Raw genomic sequence first — 19,425 nt, 5'->3', positions numbered from 1 at the left:
TGACCGGTAAAATATGAAGAATATTGACCGACGGTATCAATTATTGAAAAGACATTCACTTGTCAACACATAACAGCGTATCTTAAGAAAGGTATATATAATTAAGTCTTAACTACTATAATCTTTTAAGTCTGCAAATTGCATACTTCCGCGATATTATGTGAATATTATCAGTTTTAAAATCAGTAAGTTTAAACTAAATGTAACACTGTTTGCAGTTATTTCTTGCCGCCGTTCGGTATACTTTTTCCTGGTTTGGAGACCGTTGCAAGGTGCATTTTTCCCTATGTTTAAATACACATTTGTTACATATACTAAGAGATAAACCCAATTAGCTTCAAAAATACCTCGATTTCATTACTTAAAATTGATTTTAGTAAAAAAATGTATATCCATATAATCTTTATAGATACCAGAAATTTTAAATAAGAATCGTATCGAGAATGTTTTACCAAAAATATTGCTCTTCAAATGAGAAAGCTAACTAAATTGATAAGTTTCCAGCGAAGCAGTTGGACATTATATAATTTCATGTAGGTATAATACATGTTGTATAGCAATTAAGTGACCGAAGGAAACATATCAAAAACTACAAATCAAACATAAACGACGGTTATATTTAAATGGTTCACAAAACCACCAACCTTCGCGAAATCGTTAAGATGTGCACTTACGTTTCTCCAGGTTAAGCGCAGGATTCAAGGTCTTAACAACGTAATATAACTTGTGATACATTTACATTTCATTTATCTGCTACACAGACAAATTTACCACTTTCCACACTCATGCATTCTCATGTAACACTTTATCACAGAGAAATTTAAAGCAGTTGTTTTTCTGCGACAAAAGTGTGGAATGACCTTCATGAAAGTTTTATCTTGTGTCAATCGTTTGAAAGATTGTCTTTCCAAACACGTATTATAACGTTTAAACAATCGCACTTGGTTGCGGAAATAATGCTCAAGGATCATCTTAAAATGCGTGAATTTTGAGAGATATTCAATATGATAACACTGCTTTTTTTTCAAACTAGATATTTTAAAGGATTCTCAAACATGAAATGCATTCGTCTTACCTTTCACATGTCGCTCATGAAACCGTAAAAGTTGATAACTGTCCGTGCGGAGATCAAGGTTTCGTGTAGAAATTGTTTTTGTTATTCTGCGTTATGTTATTAACCCTAAATCCTAATAATTTGACTCATTGCCTTATTTAAAGTAAATGTTGCACTACCTCCCCACAAATTTGCATTACCCGATGTCGATTAATGTTCACTTGACATTTAAATTTTCGAAGGTAAATATCTCTATGTTCAAGTACAGGTCTGAATTGAAAGTTGCTATGTATTGCTCTGCACAAATGAGATTTTAAACATTATATAAAATATTTTATGGTGATTGATGCTAAATATCTTAAAAAGAGGGATTCTATAAAAGACTTTAAAATCTTTTTACGATAGATACGTTCCGTGGTTATCCGCCAGACTGTCTCGACATTTATAAGAAAAATGATCTGCGTTGGAGGAGGATACTGAAGTATGCGTGTCTAAATCACCTATTCAATTATAGTGTCCCACATCAAGATACCAAAGTATTTCTATATAGTTATCTATTTACGTAACATCATATTTGCCTACATGGTTCATATTTTTTATTTTTATAGAAGATTAATCCATACACGGGAAACATTACTGTGAGTACAAAACAATGTTGAATATAAACTTGAAGGTAGTTTTAAATCTTATTAGCAAGGATACTGGCAAAAATATTCGAATATTTCTTTCACTTGGAACTTACTCAAAATTTATCTGAAAAACGTACAAGTGTAAGTTTTGAGGCACATTCACCAGGTTATTTTAGAATTACTTGATATGTAAAAACAAAAACAAAATCAAAAGAAAACGAAACAAAAACACTAAAAAACAACAACATAAAGATCTTCTAGCAAATGAAATAGATATTTACAAAAACAATGCTCTAAAATTGTTCACATTTCATTAGAAAATAGTGATTTCTTGAATTAAAATAATGTTACCAAGGAAACGAATCCGTAACCTATATATCGAAAAGTAAAATTCAAAGGCGTTGACACTGGTCTATTTAAGGAACACAGCTTCAGCTTTTAATCTTTATTTCCAACACTAGCCATGGAGAATAATAATTGCAAGCACAATGCTTTTTCCATAAAAATGTCGGCAAAGGAGTACTGCTGTAAGTATTTTAAGCTTTGAAATGTTTTGAATAAATGCAAATTACACGAATATATTACTTGCTTCAGAAATAAAATGTTTTGAAGCTACAGTAAACGAGAAAGATAATTTTATTTAATATTTTTCTCAGACATTACGATAAAAGTGTTTGGTATTCTGCTAAATTAAATAATATTACACTAAATATTCCATGTTGGTCATTAACAGAATGGCGCTGAAACCATCGAAAAAAACCATTATCATACATAGTTGTTTAAAAATGAGAAAACACGCGTTACCAAGGAAACACGAGTCCTGCGACATATATATTTTAAGCTTATTAGAAGGCTAAAGCACATACTAGTAAAATTATCAACTACACAGACTTCTAGGGATAAAAGTGAAACCGAAATACACTAAAAAAAGTTAAATATCCGTATTTTCCTTCTTCTTGTACCTTTGGAGGGTCATGTACTTCAGACCTGGATAATTAGAGATAGACGAACTTGAGAATGTTACAGCTAAATTATTAAATTACACGAAATACAACAAATTTCTACGGTTCAAATAACTTAAATTTATCCTGGTAACAAGGTATACTACCTCCTTAACAGCATTACGGCATTAGAAACGGTATAGTTATGCATATCTTCTTCACATACAGTTTGAGAAACCTCTATTGTTAAGTCCGCTCCTTGTAGTGTCGAAGTCAGTTGAAAATCTCTAATAAGACTGACCGTAGATCTACGCTCTCCCTATTGAGCTAAGGATTTGTAAAAATGAGGCACATGGGAAACAAATCATTACCTGTCGAATTCTTTCGACATTTTGCATGCAACGTCCGAAGGGTGCAATACATGCGTTTTCACGACGAAAGTATGTAATCATTCTGACATGATTAGAATAACAACACCTCGAAGGAATAGCGATTGCTTACATGAATGCACTTTTGAACAACATAGTTGTGCCAAGGAAATATATAATTGCGCTATCGAACTACTACACATCGCTATGAAACTACACGACTGCGCTAAGGGAGTTCATAATTGCGCCATGGAAACTATTAAAAAAGCTCTGCCGCCCATACAATGTTCCGCTTATGTCGGTGCTGCAGCAATAGATGTGCGAGGGGTGTTACATATTTTAGTACCTCTCATGAATTTCGCTTTCATGTTACGTTAGAGCGAAATGGGGAGCTACAAAGCGACTATTTCGTTCAAGTCGTCGATAGACCCGGTCTAACATTGTCTTCTATTATTTGCATTCCTGCGTTCTTTCAGATTTCATTTCATGTATAACACATGTTTTCATGTTTAATTATTCCATTTATATTGAGCGCGAGACTTCTGAGCGTCTTTCATACATTGTAATAGAAAAATGTGAATGTCAGCTAATTATATGTATGCGGGCATGGGATAGTTCAACTGAAAATCCAGTTTATACGTTTTCATACACATGTACCAATGTCTAAAAGTCATAAAGAGGTTTTTGAGTCAAAGGAGGAAATAGCGAATATACATGTATTGCATACACACTGCACTTCATCACAGCGACGGAAACGAGTTTGATATTAGATTCAGTGCAATGAGTTGGTAAACAAAATGTCATAATTTGCCTACCTAAAATCCTCTTTCGGGGGAATTCCTGTTTTCATAACCATCAACAATATCCAACTTTCTAATAATGCCTATAAGATACAAGTACTTACTTAATTCCGATTATTAAATACCATTTTAGCATACCAATCTAGTCATTTATCACCGTGTTATCGTATTTGTACAGCAACTGCAACCTGGCATCATACCCCGCATCTTTTTATGTAATTGTATCACATCAATATGTTGATAAAGAGTTACAAGTAAATTTACTTGTACGAAATATCTCTGGAAAGGTGTTATGTGATGTACGTTTGCAAACGTGTGTTAACAGGGAGATCAAGATTTGTTAAAACACCATTTTATATACATGCGTTACATTGCAAACGTAAACGTATAACGGCCCCACGACACATTCTTAAAACTAGTTTTAAATGAAATAAATGCTTATCGGAATGACTTTCGTTGACTATATAGAAATATTATTCTTTGTAACATAACAGGCCCCGCCGTTCCATGACTGAAATACTGTTGAAAAACGGCGTTAAACCCAAAACAAACAAGCAAATTCGATTAATTGGTATCCCCCGCCGAAAGGGTTTGTGGTGAGGAATGGCAAAAAAATATATCCGGCAAAAAGTTAAGGATGTTCATAAGAAGCAAATAATTTCATTAGTCAAAATTAATTTAACAGAAAACAAATGTTTAATTAAAGAGTACATAATAAATGTATGATACTTTGATCCTGACTAAAGAATTTATTTTGAATGGGATATGCTTACTGTAATAAGCTTAGCTTTTAAAATTAAATGCAGTTAATTGAAATATGAGCTTGAAGTTTAACTGGAACGAAATATTGTCTTTGAGTGGTTTGGCACCAGGTGTTGTTGTTTAACAAGTACATTTGAACTTAAAAAAACAGATGTCCATATGAGAACACTGGTAAGATATCTTGAACATGACTGAGGGCAAGGCTTGTGCAGTCACAACTTAACATGTTGAAGGTTTGAACATTTAAAAAAAAATGGAAATATATATATGTATATATATATATTTTTAAGGGTGTGGGGGTGCGGGGTAACTGGAGAGGAAACAAAATTTCACATGTTGATTATAAATATTGATGGAAAATTAAAAATGAAAAACAAGAGGGTCATGATGACCCTGGATCGCTCACCAGAGTAATATGAGCTACATGTCAAACTGATGATTTTTAGAAATTTTTTTGAAGATTTTCCGATGTACAATCAAGTAACCCCTGGGGCGGGGCCAATTTTACCCCGGGGGTCATGATTTAAACAAAGTTTGTAGAAGTCTACTAGGAAATGTTACATATCAAATATCTAAGATCTAGGCCTTCTGGTTTATTTTTAGCAAATTTATGAAGATTTCCCTATGTACAATCAAGTAACCCCTGGGGCTGGGTCAAGATTTGAACCAATTTTGTAGAAGTCCACTAGGCAATGCTACATGTCAAATATCTAAGCTCTAGGCCTTCTGGTTTATTTTCAGAAAATTTTGAAGATTTTCCAATGTACAATCATGTAACCCCTTGGGCGGGGCCAATTTTACCCCGCAGGTCATGGTTTGAACAAAGTTTGTAGAAATCTACTAGGAAATGTTACATATCAAATATCTAAGATCTAGGCCTTCTGGTTTATTTTAAGCAAATTTATGAAGATTCCCTATGTACAATCAAGTAACCCCTGGGGCTGGGTCAATTTGACCCTGGGGGGGTCAAGATTTGAACCAATTTTGTAGAGGTCCACTAGGCAATGCTACATGTCAAATATCTAAGCTCTAGGCCTTCTGGTTTATTTTTAGAAAATTTTGAAGATTTTTCTATGTAAAATCATGTGACCCCTGGAGCGGGGTCAATTTTGAACCAGGGCTCATGATTTGAATAAATTTGTAGAGGTCTACTAGGCAATGCTACAAGTGAAATATCTAAGCTCTAGGCCTTCTGATTTATTTTAAGAACATTTTTAATGATTTTCTTAAGTAAAATCAAGTGACCCCTGGGGCGGGGTCAATTTTGATCCCAGGGGTCATGATTTGAACAAATTTTGTAGAGGTCCACTAGGCAATGCTACATGTGAAATATCTAAGCTCTAGGCCTTCTGGTTTATTTTTAGAAAATTTTGAAGATTTTTCTATGAACATTGAAGTAACCCAATGGGGCGGGGTCATTTTGACCCTGGGGGTCATGATTTGAACAAATTTTGTAGAAGTCTATTAGGCAATGCTACATGTCAAATACCTAAGCTCTAGGCCTTCTGGTTTATTTTTAGAAAAGCTTTGAAGATTTTCCTATGTTAAATCAAGTGACCCGTGGGGCAGGGTCAATTTTGACCCCGGGGGTCATGATTTGAACCAATTTTGTAGAGGTCCACTAGGCAATGCTACATGTGAAATATCCAAGCTCTAGGCCTTCTGGTTTATTTTTAGAAAAATTTTGAAGATTTTCTTATGTAAAATCAACTGACCCCTGGGGCAGAGTCAATTTTGACCCTGGGGTCATGATTTGAACAAATTTTGTAGAGGTCTACTAGGTAATGCTACATGTGAAATATCTAAGCTCTAGGCCGTCTGGTTTATTTTTAGAAAATGTTTGAAGATTTTCCTATGTAAAATCAAGTGACCTATGGGGCGGGGTCAATTTTGACCCCAGGGTCATGATTTGAATAACTTTAGTAGAGGTCCACTAGGCAATGCTACAAGTCAAATATCTATGCTCTAGGCTTCTGGTTTTTGAGAAGAAGATTTTTAAATATTTTCCTATGTAAAATCAAGTGACCCCTGGGACGGGGTCAATTTTGACCCCGGGGTCACCCCGGGTGACCAAGGCAAGTGGGCGATTAGGTGTTGGTGTGCAACTTCACATGTTTATAATAAATGTTCACAGAAAAGAATGAAAGAAATTTAATGAAATTCTGCCAAATGGCAAGTTTGTTATGTACAAATATGTGGATTTTTAGACAATTAAAGGGCAATAACTCTGCAGTTACAAAAGAAATCCATACGAAATTGTGTGTGCACAACCACATTATAGTGCTCTAAATTCTGTTAAAGTTTCATAGTTCAAGGTCAAATATATCAAAAGTTATGATGCAGAAATTGCCATATTTATAGTACCCTATATAGTTATCACTAGAAACTTCTAAGGGCCATAACTCTAGTGTTACTTGGGCAATCTGACTGAAACTTGATGGGCCGCAAGAACTCATAGTGGTGAACAGGTATATGAAGTTTTAAATAAATATTCCTAACCATTTCCTAGATATGGCTCCGGACGGACGGACGGAAGGACGGACGGACGGACAAGGCCAAAACTATAACCCTCCGACTTTCGTCGGGGGATAACAAACAACAGGACATCTTCAAATTAGGACTCGGCCATATATCAGAAATGTATTTCCGAAAACCTGTAATCTTTTCAATGAATACGTGCCGACAATTAAATAGATATTCTCAGATATCCTTTAAACACACACTTACGTAAATGTTATTGTATGAATTATGGCTATATTTAGCCTCATAAATATACATTGGAAATCAAGCAAGAGTTGCAATTACTATTGAGAAATGCAAATTTTGATATTCCCATGGACAGACAAACCGCTTTACTTTAAACTTGGAAAATATCTTTTCAATGTAGATTTTATTTGTTGACTACAAACTTTGAATGCGGGGAAAGGTTCTGTTCACACGGTGACGGGCAATAAATACCTAAGGAAGCGTGAAAACACAAAAAGCATCATTAAATACCTTATAGGTGATCAATGTATATTATAACATGTATTTTTGAATGGTTCGTGTCGTTTTTTTATGGAAGTTGCGTTGATATCTAATATAATTATATTTATCCAGTACTTTTTTTCAAATTATATCTTTAATTCACACACCTCAGACGACCTTTTGTTGGTACTGTCAAAATAATCAGTAGTACAAAAGTCATGATACGATTTTTGCAAGGTATCCTAATCAATTATCAAAAATATGCTGCAGGAAGGAGTAAACCTATCCAAACCTTCTGTAAACATGGAAACAATAATAATGTACTAATCACTTTATAAATATCTAACGCTTATTTTCACTCATTTTGCAGTGTCATGTATACATTCTTAACACAAATGGTGGGAGTGAGAAATTTCAACCCAACTGTTTGCGAGCGACTAAACATGTAATGTACAACATCAGACAGTATATGTACGAATCTAAGCAGGCAGTGCTAACTTCAAATAACATATACTCTTTTAAAGGTAAAAACGTCCTTTGAAATGTAAAGACGATAATTATTTAAGGGACAAAAACATGCATGCATATGAAGTATATTTAGTATTATCTTTATACAAGTCATTTTATTAATTGAAATATCTGTCGATTTATGGTGGGAATCAGAATGTTTCATAGATTTTGAAATGGTTGGTTCTTGTAGATGTTCCGTTTCGTTATTTTCTTCAAAACTTTGGTATATTCTTTCATAAAATCTTACAGGTAGTTACTCGTATACTTCGTGTTTTATATAAGTGACGGCTTTGTCAACATTTCGACATAGCAGATATTCTTAGAATGATCAAAAAACGTCGTCCGTTATTTTGCTCTTGAAATATGTTTCTGAAAACTCCAATTATAGTAAACCGTCTGGCAATTCCCATGTAAATCTCTTTATCACATTTTGGCATTTGAAATTCACATACAGACTTATAATGCCAATTAGTTGTATAATAACCACTTTGTGTTTGCATCTTTATGACTACATATTTACATTTTGAATACGCATTATCTAAGTTGAGTAGACTATTAATGGTAACAAATTACTTTCTGACTGCATGCAAAATTGGTTATTACAAGGAATTTTCGATAAATATTAATCAATACAAGTGTCTATCACGCTGCAACGCTTCCCTCTTTGAATGTGTCTGACCAACGAGGTGATGAAAACTATGATAAGCAGTTGCTTAAAATCTACTGGGACTCAACTGCTCTGATATTTGTTTTCAGTCACATTTCGCCGGATCCTTAAAGTTGTCTGTATTATGTAAAAACATATAGTATGTACGTTGTTTATTTTTAGCAATGCTCAGGTGAGTTTTCCTGATCACTAGATGTCCGGCGTCCGTCTGTCGTCTGTCCGTCAACATATAGCTTGTGTATGCGATAAAGGCTGTATATTTCAACTGATCTTCATGAATTTTGGTCAGAATGATTACCTTTAAGTTGATGAAATCTAGGCCGAGTTCGAAAATGGATCATCTGGGGTCAAAAACTAGGTCACTAGGTCAAATCAAAGAAAAACCTTATGTATGTGATAGAGGCTGAATTTTTCAATTAATCTTCATGAATTTTGGTTAGAATGATAATCTTGATGAAATCTAGGCCGAGTTCGAAAACGGGTCATCTGGGGTCAAAAACTAGGTCACTCGGTCAAATAAAATAAAAAACCTTGTGTATGGGATAGAGGTTGTATTATTCAATTAATCTTCATGAATTTTGACCAGAATAATTGCCTTGATGAAATCTAGGCGAAGTTCAAATATGGGTCATCTGGGGTCAAACAGTAGGTTACTAGGTCAAATCAAAGGAAAACCTTGTGTATGGGATAGAGTTTGTATTTTTCAATTGATCTTCATGAAGTTTGGTCAGAATGATTGCCTTGATGAAATAAAGGTTGAGTTTGATTATTAGTCATTTGGAGTCAAAAAGTACGTCAAATGGTCAAATCAAAGAAAAACCTTGTGTATGCGATAGAGGCTGTATTTTTTCAACTGATCGTCATGAAATTTTGTCAGAATGATTGCCTTAATAAAATCTAAGTGTAGTTTGAATATGGGTCATCTTGGGTCAAAAAGTAGGTCACTAGGTCAAATCAAAGGAAAAATTTTTGTATGCGATAGATGCTGTATTTTTCAATTGATCTTCCTGAAATTAAGTCAGAATGATTTCCTTGATGAAATCTAGGTAGAATTTGATTATGGGTCATCTAGTGTCAAAAAGTAGGTCACTTGGTTAAATCAAAGAAAAACCTTGTGTATTCGATAGAGGCTGTATTTTTCTACTGATCTTTATCAAATTTTGAGTGAATGATAGCCCTGATAAAATCTAGAACAAGTTCGAATATGGGTCATCTGGGTTCAAAAACTAGGTCACTAGATAAAATCAAGGAAAAACCTTGTGTATCCAATAGGGACTGCAATTTACACTAGATTTTCATGAAATTTAGTCAGAGTGGTTGCCTTGATGAAATCTAGGTCAAATTCGAATATGGATAGTCTGGGGTCAAAAACTAGGTAATAAGTTCAAATCAAAGAAAAACCTTGTGTATGCGATAGAGGCTGTATTTTTGAATTGATCGTCATGACATTTTGTCAGAATGATTGCCTTGGTAAAGTCTAGGTGTAATTTGATTATGGGTAATCTTGGGTCAAAAAGTAGGTCACTAGATCAAATCAAACGAAAACATTTAGTATGCGATAGATGCTATTTTTCAATTGATCTTCCTGAAATTAAGTCAGAATGATTTCTTTGATGAAATCTAGGTAGAATTTGAATATGGGTCATCTAGGGTAAAAAAATAGGTCACTTGGTTAAATCAAAGAAAAACCTTGTGTATTCGATAGAGGCTGTATTTTTCTACTGATCTTTATCAAATTTTGAGAGAATGATAGCCCTGATAAAATCTAGAACAAGTTCGAATATGGGTCATCTGGGTTCAAAAACTAGGTCACTAGATAAAATCAAGGAATACCCTTGTGTATGCAATAGGGACTGCATTTTACACTAGATTTTCATAACGTTTGGTCAGAGTGGTTGCCTTAATGAAATCTAGGTCAAGTTCGAATATGGGTAGTCTGGGGTCAAAAACTAGGTAATTAGGTCAAATCAAAGAAAAACCTTATGCGATACAGGCTGTATTTTTCAATGATCTTCATGAAATTTGGTCAGAATGATAGCATTGATGAAATCTAGGTCAAGTTTGAATATGGATCATCTGGGGTCAAAAACTAGGTCACTAGGTCAAATCAAAGAAAATACTTGTTTTTGCTCCAATTTTAATGATAATTGGTCAGAATATTTTTTCCAAGAAATCATTAGGTCAAACATGTTTACACTGTTATCGTGTTTCTCAGGTGAGCGACCTGGGGCCATCTTGGCCCTCTTGTTAATAGTTGCTTTCCTTATATATCGTTACATTAGTATTTTTGTTGTAAATAGTGCATGTGGTGCGACGTTCTTGCGATGATTAATTTAAATTTACATTCACAATGGAATAATGTGGGATTTAAGAGACAGAGAGTTAATGCTCAATTAACGAATCTGAATTCCTGAGATGATTTTGCCGCTGTTCATTCCTAGGCAGAGCCTCAATATGCTCTTACATTTGTTAGATTTTAAATTTGTTAATGTTTTCTGTTTGTATAATATTATGGTTTAATATAAATGTACATATATGTGTTCAAGGATGTAAATCATGTACAACCATACAGAAATACTGCTATGGTGTGTTCAGGAATATATTTCTCGTACAAATGCAGACATACTGCTTTAAGGAATAAAAGTTACTAAAGACAAATATGCATGTTATTCTTAATACTATATGTCCACTTAATTATCTGTCTTATAAAATCTAAGGCAGCCTTAAAATGTAAACAACATCGAAGGATGCCATTTGAGGGAATATGTTATTTCTTATTAAGCATAAACCTAAACCATAAAAAAGAGTATATCTTCTTTATAATATTATTATTATCATTATATTTGACAATACTAAAATTACTTTCCCGTCAGTTCAGTCTGTTACTTAGTAGTTTCCATGTCCAACAATTATATAACAAACAATAAATAGAACGCACATCAATTTATTGAACACAATTGGTGTCTAGAAAAGAAAGCTGTACTTCTTACATCAGGCAGCCTATTAAAATAAGCGCGAAGTTCTTATATAGCACGCAACATAACAATTATAATGTTATAAAAATGTGTCAGTTGTCTGATGAATACTGAATCATGTGCCATTACAAATATTAACTGATATGTAAGATTATGGGTGTAACATTATCACTCGAAAATAAAATCTTTATATGTATAGGGTATAAGAAGAACTGTTACCTACTTGTTGCAATATCTTTTTGAAAGTGTCAAGTTAAACCAATTACCTCCACATAACTTGCAAACTGGAGTACTCTGACTGACTTTGTGTCTACAAGTTAGCATGATGCTAATAATAAACGAAAACAGTAAATTAACAAGAGAACAAAAATTCCATTCGAAGAAGCCTCAAATGAACTTTCTGCACAAAGAATGTGCTTTTTGGAGTATATATATATATATTTCATCCTTGTGGTTTAGGGGGAGATCTTGTTTAAAGGATAATGTTGACGGACGACGGAAAACGACGAACGACGGACAATCACTGACCACAATAGCTCACGCTTGAGCACTTCGTGCAGAGGTGGGCTAAAAAGGACAATATGATAAAGACAAAAAGGAAACATTCAAATATGAAAAAATACAATATATATATATTTTAATGTAAAAATTATATATAGTAAGTCCTGTATTAAAGACCACATTGACTTTGGCTTAAAGACATGTTCTATTGTTTAATCACAAGTTTACCTTGATTTCTCTTTGAAAAATAGACACGACATTTCATATTAGTAAATAGACATTAGACATCCAGTTCCTGCTACCTCCTGGATACCCTCCGGATCAATGCAAACGACGTTGCTCATTACAGACCTGGAGCGGTCTTCTGCGCATGTTCGGAAGTGATTGTCAATCGGAGCGCACGGCAAAAAAGCAAATTATTACATGTACGCACGCATTTAATGTATAATATGTATAAAATACTGACTAAAGGTTAGGGTAAGGATTATCACGATTACAAAATATATACATTAAAGATACTTTTCATTCAAATCGCTTGAATCCGGTATATACCGGAGTCCGTAATTTAACACAGACGCTCAGAGTCTTTTATAGTCACAGTCCAATACAAATTATTACAGGAGTTTTTCAAAAAACTCCTTAACTTCATATTAACGGTTACATCTGAAGGCATCATTTTCAGTTAATTTCAGTACAGTAACTTGATGGAAAAAATCTACAAAAAAACAGTAAGTATGAAATGTCTACGTAACACATATCTAGAAATACTAAGACTTACTTATCTGAGATCCTGAATGCGTTTGTTGAAGCAAATAAATGTGAATACATGTGTAGGAATATTTGTGAGCTCTTAGTACACATTGCACCGATAATAGTACCCTTCACGAAAACGAATCCATTAGATTTAAAAATCAGTTATTTTTGTCAAGCTTCTTTATTTAATACCTTTATACAAGTCAGAACACTTAATTCTGAAATAAATTTAGAGATGAAAGAAATATTAGATTGATTTGATCTTGGCGACTTTGATGCATTGCATTAAATTTTACTTGTATTCATTTTCCACCTAATGGACGTTACAAATGTACCGTATGCATTTTAAAGGGTTGATTGTTCTAGCCTGGTTGCAAAAAAAAACAACAATGTTACACCCAAGAATAAATAACCTAAGCCGGGCAAAAATAAAAGGTTATAAAGTGCAAATACCGTGTCATGTTTGGTTTAATAAATATATTTACTACAGTACCGCTAAATAGAAGCTTAGTTCTGTTCTGTGTCAGTTCTGTTTGTTTGAAAAACCAATGACCTTTGCACATCAGAATAGCTTTGGCATCAATTTCGTTTCAAATGAATAATATTGATCCAATTAATGATCGTAAAATGCGCCATTTTTCGAAGCAATTCAGGCAGAAACTAAAAAGAATAGGTATTTATAAATTTTGCTATGTCAAACAATCACAGTTTGTTCTTATATCCTAGGAAGCATGTCTTGCATGTGTGAATAATGATGTAGGCGAACTATGTGGTCCATGATTGCTTTTTTTACAAAGTAGGAATTTGAGCAATTTCACTGAAACAGAGACTTTATATAATTATCAAGTGTGCTATTGTTTCTGTTGAACAAGTAATCTAGATGAAAGTTCTTAATTGATTTGTAAAATGCAGAGATGTTATCTTGGATCACTGAATTTAAGTGCAAGTTTTAAGACAGAACTTCAGATCGATTACCCTTATTCCATACAATTACCATCAGTCTAAAACAATTTGTGCATTATGTTACGTTTAGGCCTATAGATCGAAATGTTAATAAACATACGTTATCGTAATATCAAAGAGTAAAAAATAATTGTTAGATGTTTAAGGTGAATCATATCGTTTTATGAAACTTTATTTGCTTTAACTTTCAAAGGATATTTTTATATATATTTATTATATAAAAGATATATGTAAATAGATCTACATACATTTTGAAAATGTCTTTAAAATCTTGAAAAAAAGATAACGAAACTGACCATAATTCTTAGAATGGCAGAAAGGTATAGGTCACTAAAGGGCATTAAATCTATTTCTAAACAAGGTTGTGTTATATGCTTCCAAAGGATTTTCTGACAATTGTTATAACTGCTACTGTGGTCACCTGTACCTAAATGTTTTGAGGTATTTCATACAGTTTCCCATGATTTATGGAGTATTCACATAATTTTGATGCCTGTCTTAAATGTACAGTGACAGAAGGTTATATTCTTTTAACTACATAAAAATCATAGAGTTGACAAAATCAGTTTTTGATTAAAGACACGACCCCGTTAAGCGGGGGAATAATGAATGTAATGGAGAAAACTTTTGGGTATATGGGTGACCCCTAGCCTTATTAAAAATGAGACGCGTTAAACACTTTATTCCCTTTAATGTTTATTTGTTAAAATGATATAAAAGACATTTCCAAAATCGTATATACTTATATACTACTTAAATATTTAAATGATACAAATCTTCGGAAAACTGAGGGAATGAAATTTCATTAAGCGATATACTCCACCTTAACTTAATGATAAGTCTGTTTTATGTATACGGGTATGCAGTGTTCCATAGACAGACGTCAGCAGTTAAATGTCTTTGTCGTTACACTCTGTATTTAACGCTTCATTTAAGTGAAACATTAAAATAAAAAGTGATTTAAATGAGACGTTTTACCTTCTTCGCTTAGCTGTGCGAACACTAAAAGAATTAGATTTATGGCAAACGCAGCTGACACACACTTGAACACCAAAATGTGCCTACGAAATATGTGTTTAACGTGATGTAAGATTTTCACATATGCATACATGACTTACAGGACCTGATCTAACTATTTCTACTGGAAATTGCAAGTTTGCATTCACAAGCATAATAGATCTAGTATAAATAGAAAAAAAAACTATGAAATAGCAAATTATATGCAAGCTCATGAATAATAAAAAAGAATTTCCATGTATCTTAACATGTAATCAAAGCAATTCCGTGAATTTAGCAGAGATTTTATGTGTCGTCTGTTAAAAATTGTTGCAGAATATTTGTAAAGACATCTGTAAAACATGTACTAGTAGTCCAAGAATATAATATTTTTTATGTTTTTGTTGGGTTTAACGTCGCACTGACACATTTATATTTCTTATTGCGGCTTTCCAGCTTTGATGAAGACCCTATGTGCCACTACGTGCATTACTTCATAACGGACGGGCACCTGGGTAGAACTATCAACCTTCCGTAAGCCAGCTGGATGGAATCCTCACATGAAGAATTCAACGACACGAGTGAGGCTCGAACCAACATCGGTAAGGGGGAAGTGATTTGAAGTCAGCGACCTTAACCACTCGGCCACGGAGGCCCCAAGACATAATACTTTTACTGCGTTAGGCAGACTGTTAAAAGTACTATTCAGCGTGTTTTATAACGTTTGACTAAAACCAATCAACATTGCAATATACATTTGTTTAGTTATTGTAATACTAATTTATTTTAGGTCGAAGCAAGTTCTACAACTCATATTAATAACTCTCGACACCTCATTCCTGATGGAATCCACCGCCACGAGGGTATACACATTTGTCTTTAACAATACAGCAAATATCAGCTGTCATTCTGATTGATAAAATATCTTAATAATACAGGATTTCTATGTATCTTTAAACAATTTGCTGCTTTCTATATTAATTAGCTGTCGTATTGATTATAACAGTTTTGTATATTAAATACCATTACTCCACAAAGCAATCTTAAATCTTAGGAATAGTACAAGTGTATCATCCCGTACATGTAGAGTATACATGTTTCTTTGTTGTGTACTGTGGATGTATAATTTCTGTTTCACCTCTTCGGTCATTTAACGCGAAGCAAGCCGTAAACAAATATTACCGAAAATTAGCCAGAATAATTCATGTGCCGAGAGTATCGCTGATGTTTTGATGGTAGTGTTTGGATAACTGTTTAAATGAATATTTGATATGACAGATCTTTAAAGGTCATTGTCAAATTAGAAGACTTACGAGTTTTCCGTAATATTGTGCATACACAGTCCTATATCACTACTCAAATCGAACAAAATATACCGGATTGTGTCGTTCTTTTCCAGATGTATATTAATATCGCGTAAAATCAGTAGATTTACACATTGACCGCTAAAAGATTTGTTACTTTGCATTTTTTAAAAAACATGTCTTTTTCTTCATTACATATTTCAATAAGATTTTTTAAGTACCAACGCCTAGATGTAACTGACCCTAGACTATTCAGTTTTTTTTATGACACGAGGTTAGGATAACAAGAGCTCGTCGAACACGAAATGCCACCCTTGATGCATTCGGTAATTGCACAAGAAACAGAAATTATATACTCACTGTAAACACAAATTCCATTTTGGAACACAAAACTATGCAAGTGGTCCAAATTTGAAGCCTGTACCTTCAGAAATGTGAAAGTAGGTCACTAGGTCAATCTCAAGATCAAAGTTCATTTCAGTACACAAAACTATACTTGTGGTTCAAATTTGAAGGCTGTAGCTTGAGAAATGTGGAAGTAGGTCACTAGGTCAAAATCAAGGTAAAATTTTATTTTGGAACAAAAAACTGTGCATGTAGTCCAAATTTGAAGCCTGTACCTTCAAAAATGTAAAAGTAGGTCACTACGTCAATAACAAGGTCAAACTTTTTTCAGTACACAAACCTATGCATGTGATCCAAATTTGAAGGCTGTAGGTACAGAAATGTGGAAGTAGGTCACTAGGTCAAGATCAAGGTCAACTCATGTCAAGGTTCATCTTGCCACTCAAAACTATACATGTGGTCCAAATTTGAATGATGTAAGTTATGGACATGAAGATTCTAAGATTTTCCCTGTGTAAGTCTATATGAACCATATGACCTCTGGGGCGGGGCCATATTTGACCCGAGAGGGATAACTTGAACAAACTTGGTAGAGAACCACTAAATGATGCTACATTACAAATTACCAAAGCCATAGTTTTTGTGGTTTGGACAAGAAGATTTTCAAAGTTTTTCCCTATATATATAAGTATATGTAAACCATGTGACCCCCACGGCGGAGCCATATCTGACCGTAGGGGAAAAATTTGAATAATCTTAGTAGAGGACCACTAGATGATGTACACATATACAAAATATAAAAGCCCTAGGCCCTGTGGTTTTGGACAAGAGGTTTTTCAAAGTTTTTTCCTATATAAGTCTATATAAACCATGTGACCCTAGGGGTGGGGCCATATTTGACTCCAGGGAAATAATCTGAACAATCTTGGTAGAGGACCACTAGATTTTGCTACATATATGTACAAAATATCAAAGCCCTTGGCCCTATGGTTTTGGACAAGAAGATCAGAAACCATTTAACTGTTCCTGGCCAATGTAACCTTGACCTTTGACCTAATGACCTCAAAATCAATAGGGGTCATCTGCTGGTCATGGCCAACCTAACTATCAATTTTCCTGACACTAGGCCCAAGCGTTCTTGAGTTATTACCTGGAAACCATTTTACTGTTCCTGGTCACTGTGACCTTGACCTTTGACATACTGACCTCAAAATCAATAGGGGTCATCTGCTGGTCATTACCAACCTCCCTATAAACTTTCGTGACCCTAGGCTTAAGCATTCTTGAGTTATCATCCGGAAACCGTTTTACTGTTCAGGGTCACTGTGACCTTGACCTTTAACATACTGACCTTAAAATCAATAGGGGTCATCTGCTGGTCATTACCAACCTCCCTATTAACTTTTATGATCCTAGGCCCAAGTGTTCTTGAGTTATCATCCGGAAACCATTTTTACTGTTCAGGGTCACTGTGACCTTGACCTTTAAAATACTGACCTCAAAATCAATAGGAGTCATCTGCTGGTCATTATCAACCTCCCTATCAACTTTCATGATCCTAGGCCCAAGTGTTCTTGAGTTATCATCCGGAAACCATTTTACTATTCAGGGTCACTGTGACCTTGACCTTTGACATACAGATCTCAAAATCAATAGGGGTCATCTGCTGGTGATGACCAACCTCCCTATCAATTTTCATGATCCTAGGCCCAAGCGTTCTTGAGTTATCATCCGGAAACGGATTGGTCTACATTCCGACCGACCGACCGACCGACCGACCGACATCTGCAAAACAATATACCCCTCCTTTTTCAAAGGGGGGGGGGGCATAATAAAGATAAAACCAACAACTATACGGACGTCTCTGACAGGACGAAACAATTCTGTATTGTAGAAGTGGTAGCTGATATCTAAGTTTTCAAAAGTTTGTTATTTTCAAACCTAATTCAACTAAAGTCTGAAATTTATCTCAGCTAGGAGTAATCCTTAAGCAAAGATTGACGCTTAGTGAAAGTGTTGCAACTTAATTAAAGGTTTTAGAATATGCAAACTTCAAGATGAGAAGACCTTGACCTGGTATTTACTAGAAGAGAATAATCTAAAGGTTAACTAACTTTACAAAATAGAATCAGTTAAAAGAAAAGAATTTCTGCGAATTATATTTCTTACATTATTAATATGTTTTACATTTGCATAGTAATTGATTTAAGACTCTCACAATTCAGAATGAAGGATGTAGTGCAAGGGTAATGTGTCACGACATTCGTATCCCTATTCAAAACCGCTTGCTAGTGGTCTCAATAAGTAACAACGACGCAAAAGCACTGGTTAGGTGTTTATCATCCGGTCATCAAAAGGTGTAGTGTAAACAGAAGTTGTTAGAATTTGTACTACTTTAATAATCGATGCGAAATATTAAGTTTACGATACCTTGATAAACTCAGTGAAATAAAAATCTGAACGCCACAGACAAACTAGTATTGAACTAAATGAAATAACTAAATGAATGTTGCAACGAGAATAAGTAACGCACCATGAACCATAATATATCGACTGGGCGGTATTTTAGCATTGGTTTAGTCTGACTGCACGGTTAAAAGAAAAAAACATGACACAAACATTTATAAAGCAAGAAGGTAGTAAGTTAAGTTTAAGGATTTCAAATTTCTTATTTTCTTCAAATCGCATATTCGTTTGTTTCACTTACAAACATCTTGCAACATAAAATAATTTGTTTCCTGTTGCCTCTGAGAGAATAGTATTCAGAATTCAATTCTTTACACAGAGGAGAGATATGTTGATTCAAATATATAAAGACTTTTAGACATGTCCAAACGCGAAAGAATGACAGATTGGTGGTTGGACACGCATATTGATCAACCTCAATCGG

Source organism: Mercenaria mercenaria, chromosome 11, assembly GCF_021730395.1.
Source record: "Mercenaria mercenaria strain notata chromosome 11, MADL_Memer_1, whole genome shotgun sequence".
Lineage (NCBI taxonomy): Eukaryota > Metazoa > Mollusca > Bivalvia > Venerida > Veneridae > Mercenaria > Mercenaria mercenaria.
The sequence above is the reverse complement of the archived record's forward strand: the minus strand, read 5'-3'. Positions refer to the sequence as shown.